General features: G+C 32.9%; 1 long non-coding RNA gene across 1 annotated transcript in view; it reads left to right on the top strand.

Moving 5' to 3' along the window:
• Window positions 1-16,106, top strand: part of LOC106103265 — a 195,421-nt gene that overhangs the window by 28,033 nt on the left and 151,282 nt on the right. The gene's annotated exons all lie outside the window — the stretch shown is intronic.

Raw genomic sequence — 16,106 nt, 5'->3', positions numbered from 1 at the left:
GGAAATATCCTCGTTATGTGCGTCTCCTCCTCCGTCGGATAAGGGTAGGCAACGCATCTGCGATTGCGGATGTCTATGGGACTCGCCATTTTGGCGGATTCGGGTGGCCGCTTGCTCGTTTGCCACCTCATATTATATAAAAAAAAACATGTATAATGTTGTGATGATGTTGTTGATGATGATGATGATGATGATGATGATGATGATGATGATGATGCACAATGATTACATAGAATATCCTCAAAAAAAAGAATTGTGTAAAAAATAAATGTTACAGGTACAGTAGAACCTCGATAACTCAAACATCGGTAACATAAAAACCGATATAACTTAAAATATTTTGTATTTCCCTTGGACTTTAACTTATCGAGGTTCTACTGTATTTATTCTTACTAATATTACAAATGGGAAAGTTTAGATGGATGTTTGTTAGAGTTTGTAGCCTAAACGACTGAACGGATCTGGATGAAATTTGGCACAGATGTAGAGGTTAGTCTGGAAGGACACATAGGCTACTTTCTTTTGTTTTCATTAATACCACGCGGACGGAGTCGCGGGCGGAAGCTAGTATTTATATATATTTAATAAATTATAGTAGTTTTAATTAGCCTAGAGTTTTCTTTATAAACAGCATCCGTCTAACCGCGGCAAAGTTTTTCTATTGATTTTCTCCTTTTAGTGAAGCAAATAGAAGCCTCGGATAAGTTTAAGTTGTGCTCAAGTGGTTAACAAGAGCGCAACTTAGTTCTAAACATTTTTAACTAGGCGCTCAAGTGCTGTCTATTACACGTTCTAAGTTATACTAAGGATAGCCGTGGAAATCTAAGTTAAACATAACTTAAAAGGACCGACATCATTAATTGAGCTTTGATATCTAGATTAGATCGTTTAAATAATTATTGGAAAGTAATACAAAAATAAATTAATCGCCCTTTAAATAATAGATTGTGCTTCGATTGTTATTACGTTATTCAGATTGGTTAAATTTTAACCACGTTCTTTTATAATTGCTAACAAAAAATTGGTAAACTGTTGTTAAAAATATGGTTAAGATCAGTTTTTTAGTTTTGGTCGATTGCTCTATGATTTATTTACCTTACTAGTATTATAAATGCGAAAGTTTAGATGGATGGATGTTTCTTGGAGTTTGTAGCCTAAACGGCGTAACATATGTTGATGAAATTTGGCATAGATATGGAGGATAGTCTGGAAGAACACATAGGCTACTTACTATTTTTTTAAATTTCACCCGGACCGAGTCGAGGGCGAAAGCTAGTAAAATATGATGCATAGTTACTTTTTGCGTATGTAAGTTTGTATTTTAATATGTTAATGTCTTTCCGAAGATCCGTTATGTTAAAGTTATTAAGAAATTAGCAAAAGGCCGGCAACTTTTACAGCCGCCTGAGTCGTAAAAGAAGCGTAAAAACTCTTTCTAATGATGTTATAATGTCTGGGGCCTTCAGAGTTTGTGTTCGGAAAAATCTGCATTAACTCCACTCGTAAACTCACTGTCATTAATACTGGGAACCTTTTCGTATCGTTTTTACGGTTTATTTATTTTAAAGAATGTATTTTTTAATACTTCCTAACTATCGAGTATTATTAAACAAACTGCTACTGTTTTTATCTTAAAAATTAACATATTTTATAAATCGAAAAATAAAAAAAAATACACTAAATAGCGTACATAGAAATATTGAGATTACATTAACAAACATATATAGCTAATTTACTACTTAAAATTCACATGTCTCTGCAAATTTTGTATAATATATTTTACACAATACTAAAAAAAAACAAAATTAAGACGTCTATGTTCTTCCAGACTATCCTCTACATCCATCCGTCTATCTAAACTTTCGCATTTATAATATTAGTGAGAATTAAGATAGTACACCACCGAGTGCGGAATCTGACGACTCAAGCAAGCAGTTATTACTTAAATTATTGTTATGGTTTTAAAATAATACATTAAAATGCAAATTTGACTAAACTATCGCACAATTGTTAAGTCTCGGTTTTATTCCTACGAGCTTATATAGATTTGCGGACACCACTCGATTTTTAATTGCAACTAAACAGCTGTGCAACAAAACAATCGCACAACTGTTGTGTGATAGTTTAGTCAAATTGCCACTAGAAACATAACATCGTGGCATCGACACAACCTATCGTAACCGGCGCCATTTGAATATTTAACCCGACAACATTATAATAACAAATTGGATTTTATAATGGCTCAAACTCAATTTACATTTGTGATGAAATTAAAAATTCCCATAATATTTTATTAGCGGCCGCGCACATAATTAACGCCCCCTGGCGGGCCTCGGGTCAAATGGCAGCATATTAATGTGTCAAATACACTTATTACTTGAACTTTACAAATTGTTACGTAAATATTGCTTTAAAAACACTAAACGGTTTAATAAATATGGCATACTTCGATATTGACATGCTGTTTTAGTTGAAATTTTATTTAAATTACTAGCTGTCCCCGTGCGACTTCATCCGCATAAAATTATGAAAACTTTACTTTATTGTTTACATGTGTCAAATTATTACTTGCATCCTTGGCGATGGCAGCAACTTATGGTCTCTTTCCCACATTAGGGTTTTTATCCAAATTATTTACCCCCTAAGTTTAATGGCGTGAAAAAATGTAGCCTAAAGCGTGACGTGAGTGTAGGGCTTTTTATTAAAAAATAATTATTCAAAAATATGCTGTAATTGCTGACATCTTAGGCAACAAAGATGTGTGTGTTTACGCTTTATTATAATAGTATAGATATTAACAACTAATAGTTAAAAGTTTATTAACAACTAATTGTTTCCAGCGACTTCATCCAAGAATTAAAATAAAAAAAGTAGCCTACTATTTGCCCGTTTATGTCAGTCATCCTTCAGCGAAAGTCTGGTCGAAATCGGCCCAGCCATTTCGGAGATCACACAGCACAACCGCGGCTTGCGGACAGACAGACAGACAAAACAAATTTTAAAATGAGATTTTCGTTATCAGCAATACAAATACATCCCGAAATCTGGAATTTTTTGATAGTACAAACAGACACTTTAATTTTATATTATGTATATAGATAGATATAGATTACTACGTTACTTCGATACTCAGGGCTTCACTAAGTAACTTGTAAGTAAGGCATTACTGTAGAAATGTTTTTCAAAGCTAATAAGACTTATAAACATAAATCCCAGCTGAGGAAGTTAAGAAAAGCAACGAAGAGCTTTCGGTACGTAGAGTAATAAAGAAAAATATTTATGACGGCGAGTGTACAAATGTTTGCAACAGGCCGCTTGTGTTCTAAGACATCTCTGAAAGCTCGAGAAATGCTTTATTCTGTATGCAGTAAATAAAAAAATAATACTCAACTACAGCTGAGGAAATTTATTTCCTACCCATTTGAATTTCAATGACGAAATAGATAACTCTAGCATCTACTAAAGTTCAGTAGGTACAGATTCATTGCAATATATTTAAGGATATTCATCATCAAAATGCCCTTGTCCTTACAGGGGGTCAGCACAGTATGTACTGCTCCATACATCTCTATCAGCCATCATATCCGATTTTTTTCCCTTAAGCATGTCCTCTTTCACACAATCGAAACTTTCTTCGGTCTTTCTTGTTTATGGCCTCGTCTCAGCAATAATAAACTAAAATTTAATTGCATTTTAACAAGATATAAATTAACATTGAAACCGGTTGTAAGCGTATAACAACAAATTTTAAATTAATATACAAGATTTAGATTGATTATTTCCGGTTTGGTTTTTTTTATGTTTTTTTCTGCCACACACATTGTCGGTCATTGGAACAGGTGTAGATTATTTTTTACTCTACATATGAGAGATTAGATGGATTATGAGAAATATAAAATATAAAAAGGATTTCTTACAATCTGATAGAAGATGTATAGAGTTCACATCATGAGGAAAGAGACAGTATGATAATAGTGTTTTTATTTAACTTGAAAAATGAGACAGAAATGTTTTTGTTATTTCGACATTGAATTACAGTTCCAATTTTAAAATTGTGAATACAGATAAGAAATATTTGCAACCACGAAGAGAAGGCGAGTCAAAATAAAATGACAAACAAACAAAGCGAGAAAGTAAAGAATTTCTTCGTGGAATACACAATTGAAATTCACATAGTGGCATTACAAACTCACACAACAATTTTCTTCAAGGGGAATTGTTAACGAAATGTAGCAACGTACCCCAACAGGGGTTTAGCAGATGGGGGGATAGATCCGTGTTTTCCACATACATCGGAACAAAGCATTTTCTTTTCTTCGTTGATAATATTTCTTTAGACAAGTACGAGTCGAGTTCTCACACATTCAAAGTAGCCGCGTCTGTTTTCAACATTTCTTTGTACGGATTAACGTAAGTTCAAAAGCTATATAACATCTTTGCTGTGTTCAAGAATTAACATTTTACATATTGAAAAACGAAAGGCTAGTTTTATACTTCGTACATCGTAAAAGATTTAGAAATAAGACTATTTTTAACGGAGACATGTGTATTGATAAAATATGTACAGAAAAAGTCTAGAAAAAAATGATGACATCGACAATGTGTTCTAATTTTAAATAATTTAAATTCTTCTTTTTTTCTAATGGCTTGAGACCTAAAACGTAAAAACTCCTTGGACATCTATATCATATAACTTGGATAGGCGATAAATGTAAAATCCTTAAGCCATTCGAGGTAACATCAATGGACCTTTTTTACCGATGAGAGTAACAATTTAAGAGAGAGTGTGAGCTTTGACTACGCTATCGCAGCTATCTAGCTTTGATTTCTATATGCTTATTATGAAGTTCCGCATACTACTCCATGTTTAGTTATGCAACTAAACAGTTGAATTGGCTGCGAACCAACTATCGCACAACTATTCTGTTTATGGCGCTCTTAAAATCAGTTTTTTGTAACTTGCTGGACGAGCAGAGAGTGCCTTTTATTAAATCTATCGTTTTCAATTGACTTGAAAAAATCAATTGTATTTCGTTGTTACGGCACGTCGACGTTCACCCCTAGGGTGGGCTGAGGCCGGCAAATTACATCAAGGTTTTCACCAACAACCTTAAGTGATATATCGAGGTTGTGTTAACGCTATGAAAAATGTATAAAAAAAATTACTAATATAAATACTATATTCTATTTCCTTTAAAGGATATCGAGAGGATTTTTCTTGTATAAAATATTACTTTTAGAAAAGCTGTGATTAATTCCATTACTAGTTATTCCCGTGCGACTTCATCCGTATATTATAAATACTTTATTTTATTGTTTTAATTGCAAGAGTCAACATTCTTATGTTCTTCCGTAGGCCTTTGCATGGCTTGCTCTATTGCTATTGGTTTGTAGTTTCAGTTAAGATGGATGTGTGTGACAAGAATGGATAAAGTTAAGAATGTGTACATTAGAGGAAGTTTGAAAGTAGCGCCAGTGGTGGAGAAAGCAAAAGGTTAGCGTGGTATGGACATGTTATGCGACGAAATGATGGGGACATAAACCAGAAAGTGTTAAGATTGAATGTGGATGGCTACAAAGGAAGAGGAAGACCGAAGAAAGTATGGATGGATTGTGTGAAAGAGGATATGCTTAAGAAAGGAGTGGATTCAGATATGACGGCTGATAGAGATGTATGGAAGAGCAGCACATACTGTGCCGACCCTCCATAAGGGATAAGGGCAAGTGGATGATGATGATTGTAGTTTCAGTCCCTTTCTCGTGTGGATTTTTATTAAATTTCTTCAACCCCTAAGTTTAATTAATAGCGTTAAAAAATACAGCTTATAACGCGCAGGTAGTGTAGGGCTATTTATTAAAGAAATAATTGTTCAAAAACATGCTGTGATTGCTGACATCCTGCCGAACAAAGTGTGTGTTTACGATTTATTATATTAGTTTTGATTTAATAATTTTGAGTACTGTGACGTCACAACATGGCGCGGGTTCATGCATTTATTTGAAAAGAAGTAAACTGCAGCACAGACTATAAATATTTTCTTTCTTTATTCTTTAACTGCCGGTAAATCCAATTACATTCCAATTTCGTTTTGTATCTACATCAAAGCTTCGTATTTTTGGTTGTTACCAAAACGCCTTGACTAATGAATTAAATTAAAAAAAGGTGGAGACAGGACTATTCTGAGACCGTATAACCTTTTTTTTAACTTTGTAATTGGAGAAAAAAAATCGTTATTCAAAAGATAAAGTGTTTGAGGATATTTTTTTAGATATTTAATTGATTCTTTTGTTTCAATTTAGTTAAATAGGAATTTTCTTAGTGTGCTAAATTTTAGATGGATGGATGTTTGTTAGAGTTTTTAGACTAAACGGTTGAACGGATTACGATGAAATTTTGTATGGATGTAGTTAGTTTGGAAGAACATATAGGCTACTAACTTGTGTTTTTTGTAATTTCACGCGGACGGAGTCGCGGGCGACAACTAGTGAGTAGACAATTTATAAAAAGGTAACGCATCTTAAATACGGATATTTATGAATACAAGTGACTTGTTCATTTGCCACCTTAACAAAAAATAAACGATGAATCCAAAAAGTAAAATGTAACTTAATTCAAACTTAAAAGTTGCGAGATAAGTTTAAAGCTTTCAGTTTATCTAAAGGAACAGGCTTGGAAGTTCAGTTTTAACTGAATTAGATACAGTTGTTGCAAGTTTTATAACTTTGTTTAGACAATAAAAGTGGGTTAATCGCGTTAAAAAACACATTTCATGATACATAGGTAATTAAAAAAATGATTTATAAACCTTAATGGGATGCACACTTGAAACTAAACTATTGCAAACTGCCTAGTCTTGCTTTGATTCCTAGCTTATATAGAGGTGTGCATACTTCTCGATTCTTCTTTGTGCAACTAATCAGTTGAATTGACTGCGCAAGATTGGACAATCGCACAACAATTGTGTGATAGTTTTGCCAAAGGTGTGCCCCCTTAATGCTAGAAAAAATTTAAAAACAAATGAAATTTCTCAAGGCAAATATAATAAAACAACGAACATGGAAATAGACCTTTTTTCTAATCGATACAATACGAGTTCAATCTAAATAGGACCATTATATCGACTAGTTCCGCTCCACTGAGCGCCTTCTGTCCGAAGACATTGTGCGATGTGTTTTATCAAGGAGAAATCAATTGGGAAGGTCCAAGATGGGGAATCTATATCTATACCAATATAAGAAGAAAGATATGTATTTTTGGATTTTTGTATGGATTAAAATAACTAAACCACTGGGCCGATTTTAAAAATTCTATCACTGTTAGAAAGATAATTAATTAGTGAATAACATAGGCTACATTTTTTAATTTCACGCTGGCGAAGTCGCGAGCAACATCTAGTCCAGTAATATTATAAAGAGGAAAGGTTTGTATTCTTGTATGTATTGAGATAACTCAAAAACTACTGGGCTGATTACTAAAATACTTTCACTATTAAAAGCTACGTAATCAGTAACATAGGCTATGTTTGTAAAATACGTTTTAATTCCACGAAAACGTCGCGCGAAGCAGCTAGTATTCGAGATAATTACGTACTATGTTATTTAGTAGCGTTCCAGTGACTACGTCCAAATGAAATTTAAAAAAAACAAAAGAAAGTCATCATCATCTTCCTTTATCCTACTCCAGTAGGGTTGGCGCAACATGTTTAAAAAAACTTTATATTGTATTCGGCACTATTTTTTGTTGTCGCCAACCCTAATTGGGATTATTAAAAAAACAAAATAAGTAGCCTATGTATTTATTAAATTTAGTTTTAGTATACTTTTTTAAAATATGAAATGACTTCTCTGATGTTTTCTTACTGCAGTATTTTGTACGCACAGTGAACTCAAAACGCAATTCATATCTTAATAGCATCTTCCAGAGAAATGTAAACAATTTAAGAAACATGTTACAAGAGGAATAGCGGCAGAGCGTAATTTAAAATAAGTATCAATTTCACAAACTCCATTTGGCACTCGTCTCGATTAGTACCCTTTGGGATCCCGGGGGCTTGCGATTCTACACTAATCACTGGCTTGTTTGCTAAAGTGCGTTTTGTACGTATTCCGGTGTGGCCCGACTGTTAACGTGTTATAGACCAGATTAGTGTGACGGTTCCCATTGCTAAGTGTAGCAAAATACAATTTTTACAAGATAACAATGAACAAATTTTAGTAATAATAATAAAGCAATAGTAATATTTTAAATAACTTCGTCTAGTCTAATTAGTGATTGGTTAGGAGGTCAAAAAGGCCCCATACAAAAAAATCAATAGAATACCTTAATGTTATACTCACGTATTTATCGGTAAATAGGTAGAATATTAAATAAAAAATATGTTGCAACTTTCCTTTTAGGCTACTTTATAATTTCGTAATCGCTGCCAGTTGTGCCCCACCCTTAGTAGTGCTGACTCATTGTCCGAAGCATAAATTATATAGTCTGGCAAAACTCCGAATGCCGCCTGTTTTGCTAACATTCTGCAGTTTCGCGAAATGTTACGCATTGAATGTTTTCATTGTTTTATTTTAACGGTCGAATAATAAAACGAAATTTAAATATGTAAGTATCTTATGGGTAGTTTCCTAGCTGCTTTTAACCATTCGTTAGTGCTTTTGGATTGATAAGTTACAAACTACGTAACTTCAACTATACTCCGTTAAAATACATCAAATTAACGCTAATCAATCGCTAGGTAATGACAAAACAAATGGTAAGCTCAGAAACCCAGCAGATTTTAAGCAGAGTTTACGATGCGAACTATTTAAAAATAAGATCGTATTAAAAATACGATCGTAACTCTATATGTAAATTGAAGTTACCTAAATAAATTTTCGGGGTCTATTACATATCGTGGCGATGACGTAACAAGTTTCCAATTTTAAATTTCGAATAACATTTTCTTACCACTTATCTTTATTCAAGTTACCGAATTCTCGAAAAAGAGCAAAGTATTTTTCTCTCGAGGCCTCATTTCGTAGCAAACAAGTGAGCGTTACCACTTGTGTTATACGCGTTATTTCTGTTCCTTCATTTTTATACTAAAAGGAATGTTTTTTCTTACAAAACCTTTTCCTTTTCTGTAGCTGCCAGTCGTAGCAAGGTGCTACGTTTCTCGTAGACGACTGATTTTTATTTCAAAGTAAAGATTACATAGTTTTATGAATAACAGAAATTGTAAGGTTATTAGGTAATTTTATTTATGGTGATGTCTTCAATTCAATAAAACTGTATTGAACTAGTATTTATAATTTTTTATCTATATTTAGTTTTAATTACGTATTACGTAAAATGCTGAACGGACTTCGAAAATTGGCACAGATGTAGGGCATAGTATGGAAGAACACATAGGCTACTTATTTCAACTCCACGCAGAGTCACGGGCGAAAGTAACTAGCTGTTGCTCACGACTTCGTCCACGTGAAATTAAAAAATATAGTGTATTTTACTCACAGATAAATTAACTTTCTAACGGTGAAAGAATTTTTAAGATCGACTCAGTAGTTTTTGAGTTATTTCAATACATACAAAAATACAAATCTTTCCGTTTTATATTATTAGTATAGATATATTCGTATACTACAATTTGATTTGTCAATAGTCCTTCATAATTTAAGTTTATTTGACACAAGATTTTACAAATATATATCATAAAACTTTTCTAATTTCGCTTATTTCTTTAATAAATCAAGTTGTTTTCGAACGAATAAATCGATTTAGTTCATAATGTTGGTGAGAATTTATCGCTTTCGCGTGAGCTAAGCGTTTCTGAACAAATGTATCATTAATGAATATTGATTTAAAGCGGCCAAAGAAGTATTTTTATTACAGATTAGTAATATATTAGAGCACTCGCACACCTTTGGTTAAAATATCGCACAACTGGTTAGTCGCCCTTTGATTCCTATGATCCTATGAAGGTTCTCACATTATTGTCCAACTTAACAGTTGAGTTGGCCGCGAAACATTCGACAATCGACCTACAGTTGTGCGATAGTTTAGTCAGATATGCGCCCGCTTTAACTCTATACATTTTAAAGTATAATGTAGTTAAAAAATCTATATTTCATACACATGATGTATTTGTGCGGCTTATATCTTTAACTAGCTGTTCCAATTCGGCTTTTTCCGCATAAAATTATGAAAATTGTTTACATTTGTCAAATTCAATTGCAAATATCAAAATGACAGACATGACATGATGACAAAGCATGACAATTTTGCTTTCTTGATGTTGGCAACAACTTATGGTCTCTTTCCCACATTCGTGTTTTTATCCAAAATATTTACCCGCTAAGTTTAATGGCGTAAAAATACATAGCCTTAAGCGTGACGTAAATGTAGGGCTTTTTATTAAAAAATAGATTTTTTAAAAAAATATGTTGTAATCGTTGACATCTTAGGCAACAAAGAAGTGTGTGTTTACGCTTTATTATAATAGTACTAGGTGTTCCCATGCGACTTCATCCGCACAAAATTATAAAACTTTCATTTTATTGTTCACATTTGTCAAATTATCAATTGCAATTGTCAAAATGACATGACATGATGTCAAACCATGGCAACCTTGCTTCCTTGATGTTGGCAACAACTTATGGCCTCTTTCCCACATTTGAGTTTTCATCCAAAATATTTACTCCTAAGTTTAACGGCGTGAAAATACATAGCCTAAAGCGTGACGTAAGCGTAGGGCTTTCTATAAAAACAAGAGTTATTCGAAAATATGTTGTGATTGCTGACAACTTAGGCAACAAAGAAGTGTGTGTTTACGCTTTATTATAATAGTATAGATAATAAAAGTATAAATAAATAAGTCAATATTATAATACGAAAAATGTTTATAATAATTTGTATAAAAATAGTTGGCCAAAACATCGTAGGAAGTGAGTTATGGAAAGGCTATAGAGTTTCGAGGAAGGGACTATAGGAAAAACATTTTTCCCCTCATAAAAACGAATAAAAAAGGCACAAGTTACAAGATCTTGCAATCAAAATAAATCTTTAACGTCTTACAGTTAAGTTTCATTTTCCTTGTTCATCAAAAAGACAGAGCTATTATGTGGAATATTTAACGGGTAAACGGGATGGATAATTGGTTTTTGCTAAAGAGGAAAAGGGAAGAAGGACCATTTGTTTCAAGTGTTTACTTAAGTGGGTATTACAAGAGCAGGGAAATACAATTCGTCAGATCTAATAATCTTCCATCCGACAGTTATTGATATAGAAAATAAATAAAGAGAAAAAAACATTTTCTTAATTTGTCATTCTCTTGTTTTATTATCTAACAATGAGTCTGTTTGTCAAAAAAGTAATAACATAAACGTTAAAACTACAATATCAAAAGGAATATTTATTATGAAAACAAAGATATTCTATGAATGTACAAATAGACAGGACAATATTCTAGATTTATTCTCGTTCTATTTTCACCCTTTAAAAAAAAAGATGGAAGGAGAAAGTGGAGTTGATGATTGAGGTGACGTATAGGAAGAGGATATATCCTTTTTATGTGTGTCTTCCTCTGTCAATAAGGGGAAGGCAACGCATCTGCAATAGCAGTTGTCTATAAGCAGTGGTCGCTTTGCCTTTTTGGCGAATTCAGGTGGCCATCTCGTTTGGCACCTTATAATATAAAAAAAACAGGAAATCTCAAACGTCTTAGATAGTAGCAGAGTAACTAGTAGTTTTGTAATAAACGTTCGAGTAGCCTTATCGCTTTTATATCAGGGGTGGAAATTAAATTCCTTAACATGTGCGAAACTCTTTTTCTGTATTTGAACACAAACAGCAAAGGCGATTGTCCACGCTTTATAAAGTTTAATAAATATACTGAGATTCATTTGCTTTGAAACTAAGATTTAAAAGATAGATCTTTAAAAATATACAACAATGTTGTCTTTGATCACAATGAATCACGACTGTTGCCTTTTTAGACTCGATAAAAAAGATATGCAAATTTCCAATTTCTTTTTGCAAATAACATATTCACTGCTTCAAAAAAACGTAAAAAATATTCGACAGGGAACAATTTTTTTTAAGAAATAATAGCAAATTAATGTTATCTGTACTATTATTATAAAGAGGAAAGATTTGTATTTTCGTTTGTATTCGATATACGTAAAAACTACTGGGCCGATTTCAAAAATTCTTTCACCATTAGAAAGGTAATTTATCTGTGAGTAACATAGGCTATATCTTTTATTACTTTTGAATTTCATGCGGGCGAAGTCGTGAACAACAGCTATCCTATATTAATATTATAAAGAGGAAAGATTTGATTTTTGTATGTATTCGATATACGTAAAAACTACTGGGCCGATTTAAAAAAATCTTTCACTATTAAAAAGCTACGCTTTCAGTAAGTAACATTGACTATTTTATTATTTTTTAAATTCACGCAGACTAAGTCGCGAGCAACAACTAGTAAATTAAACACCAATTCATATTTCACTGACTCACTTGAATCCGAGTAAGCGGTGAGTCTGTTAGTATCTGAATTTTAGTCCAAAAATGTTTACGTAGTTAGTTGGATAGAATACAATTAAAAGTCGAAAGTACGAATTGGTTAGTCCAATGTGTACTTTGTAATTTTACAGGATTTTTATCCGACATATTGTAAATTCATCTACGTCGGACCTCGTTTGAGGTAAAGGTATAAAATATGAATTAGATACAGACCTTACTTTTGAATAAAGGGAGGCGTTCGTTTTGAAATTTCACCCTATGTTTTCACCCCTTCTTTTCCTTTCCAATTGTAAATAGACAGGGTTATAGAGGTTTTTGAACGTCAAAAGAATATCAAAAGGAATTTTGAAAAGGTTGAAAGCCTTTATTTTAGGTAATTTAAATTGAAAACGTACTTTTAAATTGAATTTCTGTAATAAAAATATGCTTTCGTATTTTTATGCCGAGCCGGATCGAGTGCTGACGAATTTTGAAGTATTTGGAAATACTCATTTGAAATCTTACTAATATTATAAATGCGAAAGATTAGATGGATGGATGGATGTTTGTTAGCGTTTGTAGCCTAAACGGCTGAACGGATCTCTATGAAATTTGGCACAGGTTTAGAGCACAGTCTGGAAGAACACATAGGCTACTTTTTATCCCGGGAATAGTTACGGTTTCCGTGGGATTCATTAATTTAGTTTTTTAATGTTTACTCGATCATTCTGCAACGGTTCAATATATCTTATTGAAATTTGGCACAGATATAAAGCAAAGTCTGAAGTACACATGGCATGAGGTTCATCCCCAAGGAATGCTTGGTTCCCGAGGAATATGTAGCTTTTTGTTATTTATATAGTTCGTATGTTTTCTAATACCACGCGAACGAAGTCGCGGGCAACAGCTCGTGATTTTATAAATTGGTATAAATGTATTTGACGGATGTAGAACGATGTGTCTAAAAGATTTCTGTCACTTTAATCTGACAGTTTTAACTGAAGAGAACTTTTTTATGACTGAATGGCCACTGTTTGCCTTGAAGAGGCATTTACAGATTCACCGGGCTTGAGTTGGCCGAGCGCATGGCGCTTAGCCTAAACCTCATAGAAGTGAACTGTCCAGTTAAAACTGTATATAGCCTCAAACTAATATAACTGATACAGTTTTCATATCAACGTTACTCGTTAAGGAATTATATTTCCTACCCTTATCAAAATGTCAATTGACCCCAATGCGTTTAAAAACCAATCATACTTACTATCTTACTAATATTATAAATGCGAAAGTTTAGATGAATGTATGTTTATTAGAGTTTGTAGCCTAAACTGATAAACGGATTTCGATGAAATTTGGTATAGATGTATATGATTGTCCACAAGAACGCATAAGCTACTCACTTTTGTTATTTTAATTCCACTCGAGTCGCGGGCGAAAGCTAATCTTAAATACATTCATTCTATATAACATTAGCTTTTGCCCGCGACTCCGTCCGCAAGGTATTAAAAAAACGAAACCAAGTAGCCTATATGTTCTTCCAAACTATCCTCTACATCTATGCCAAATTTCATTGAGATCCGTTTAGCAGTTTAGGCTATAAACTTTAACAAACATCCATCCATCTAAACTTTCGCATTTATAATATTAAGTACGATGATTATAGCTCTTTTACTGACAGATATTCGATCATAAGTGGGTAGCAAATTAAATTCTTTGACTGTATCAACCCCTTACCACTTATACGTTCGTATACCAGAGGGTGTAAACGAAAATGAAAATATTCATGATTCCAGATTTCCTTCAGTCGAATGATTCTTAAATTCATCTTCGACGGGGAATCCCCTTCCACTCGCTCCAGGATAAAATATAAATTAGGCTCCCTATCGTTTGAATAAAGTATGGCTTTGGAATATTTAGGCTGGGAACTTTCGCTTCCTGATGTTATAAGGACTTTTTAGTTTGGTTAACATCAAGTTAACGTGACCATGTTAATACAGTTTAAACTAATCTTTAACGTAGGTTAAATCTATTACGAAAGTTAAAATTTTGTAAATTATTTAAAAAATTACATCTATACATTAATATTATAAAGAGGAAAGATTTGTATTTTTGTATGTATTGAAATAACTTAAAAACTACTGGACCGATTTCAAATATTTTTGCCCCATTTAAAAGCTATGTTATCACTGGATAATTAGGCTATATTTTTTACTATTTCATTAATTTACGCGGACGAAGTCGCGAGCAACAGCTAGTAGTTACATAAAAATAAAATAAGAAATCTACATCTATACCAATAATATAAAGAGTAAATATTTGTATTTTTTATGTTGTGAAATAACTCAAAAACTGGGTCGAATTCAAAAATTCTTTACCATTAAAAACTATGCATCAATGAGTAACATAGGCCAGATAAAGCTACATTATTGTGTTTTAATTTCACGCGGACGAAGTCGCGGGCAATAACTCTAACTAAGTTAATTAATTTTAAACAATAACTAAGTTACGTCGTCTGAGTAACATAGGTTATATTTGTCTTCATTTTTTAATTTTACGGAGACGAAGTCGCAAGCAACAGCTAGTCACTTTGTATATTAAAACACATAGAAATAGAAGAATAACGCCAACAAAACAAATGACATTCCCATCAAAGCCAGCGCCCTCTATAAATTCAAGACTAAAGGTGCGTAATAAAATTGCTCGAGCAAGTAAAAATCAATAGGCCCTCAAATTGAGCGCACCTTCTTAAATACTCTTCTCCAGATATCTTTAATTTTATAGCAGTGTTTCGCACCTTAACATCGTTACAATACACTTGCAAAACGAACTTTAACACAATAGAATAAAGTTCAGAATGGTTTAAATATAAAATAAATTTGATCTTGTATATAGGATGGGAAAAACGTGAGGCAACGTAGCTTATATTGAAGGATGTATTCTTTTAGACAGTAAGGGTGTTTTATAAGGGTGCTATGGTTCGTAGTAGACTTTATGTTCCCGTTTAGATAAGGGCTTGTCTAACCTCTTATAGGAAAGCGGGTGGAAGTTATTGTAATGTAAGATGTTCCGACAATGGCTTCTTGATAAACAAAAGAAATCTTTTTCTACTATGTTTGTTGACTTTCTTAATTCTTAGTAATAAATGTTAGTTTGGCGCCTAAACGGCTGATCGGATCTCGATGAAATTTGGCATAATGTAGAGCAAAGCCAGAACGCATAGGCTACTTACTAAGTTTTTTAAATTTGCTCAGATTAAGTCGTGGGGCACAGCTAGATTTACAATAGAACAGTCCATAAATTGATTTAAATAAATTTAATAAAGTTTTAATTAAGTTTTAACATTCAGAATCAATATGTTACGATTAAAACATTCCTTTTTATAACTTAAGATTAGAAATAAAACAAGAAACAACCTTAGGACTAAGACTAAATTGGCAACCTTAAAAACTGAATCTAAATTGGCAACCCTGAAACTAAGACAAAATTGGCAACCCTAGTACATAGTATTGGGACATCACGGATGGCCATTATGAGACTTTTTATTGGAAAACTTTTCGTTCGCTTTCGTTATTCGCAAGAATCAAAGTTTAGAGTTTTCGGGAACTGACAGAAAAATGCTGTC

Source organism: Papilio polytes, unplaced genomic scaffold (assembly GCF_000836215.1).
Source record: "Papilio polytes unplaced genomic scaffold, Ppol_1.0 DF823835.1, whole genome shotgun sequence".
NCBI classification, from domain to species: Eukaryota; Metazoa; Arthropoda; class Insecta; order Lepidoptera; family Papilionidae; genus Papilio; species Papilio polytes.
The sequence above is the reverse complement of the archived record's forward strand: the minus strand, read 5'-3'. Positions and strand labels throughout refer to the sequence as shown.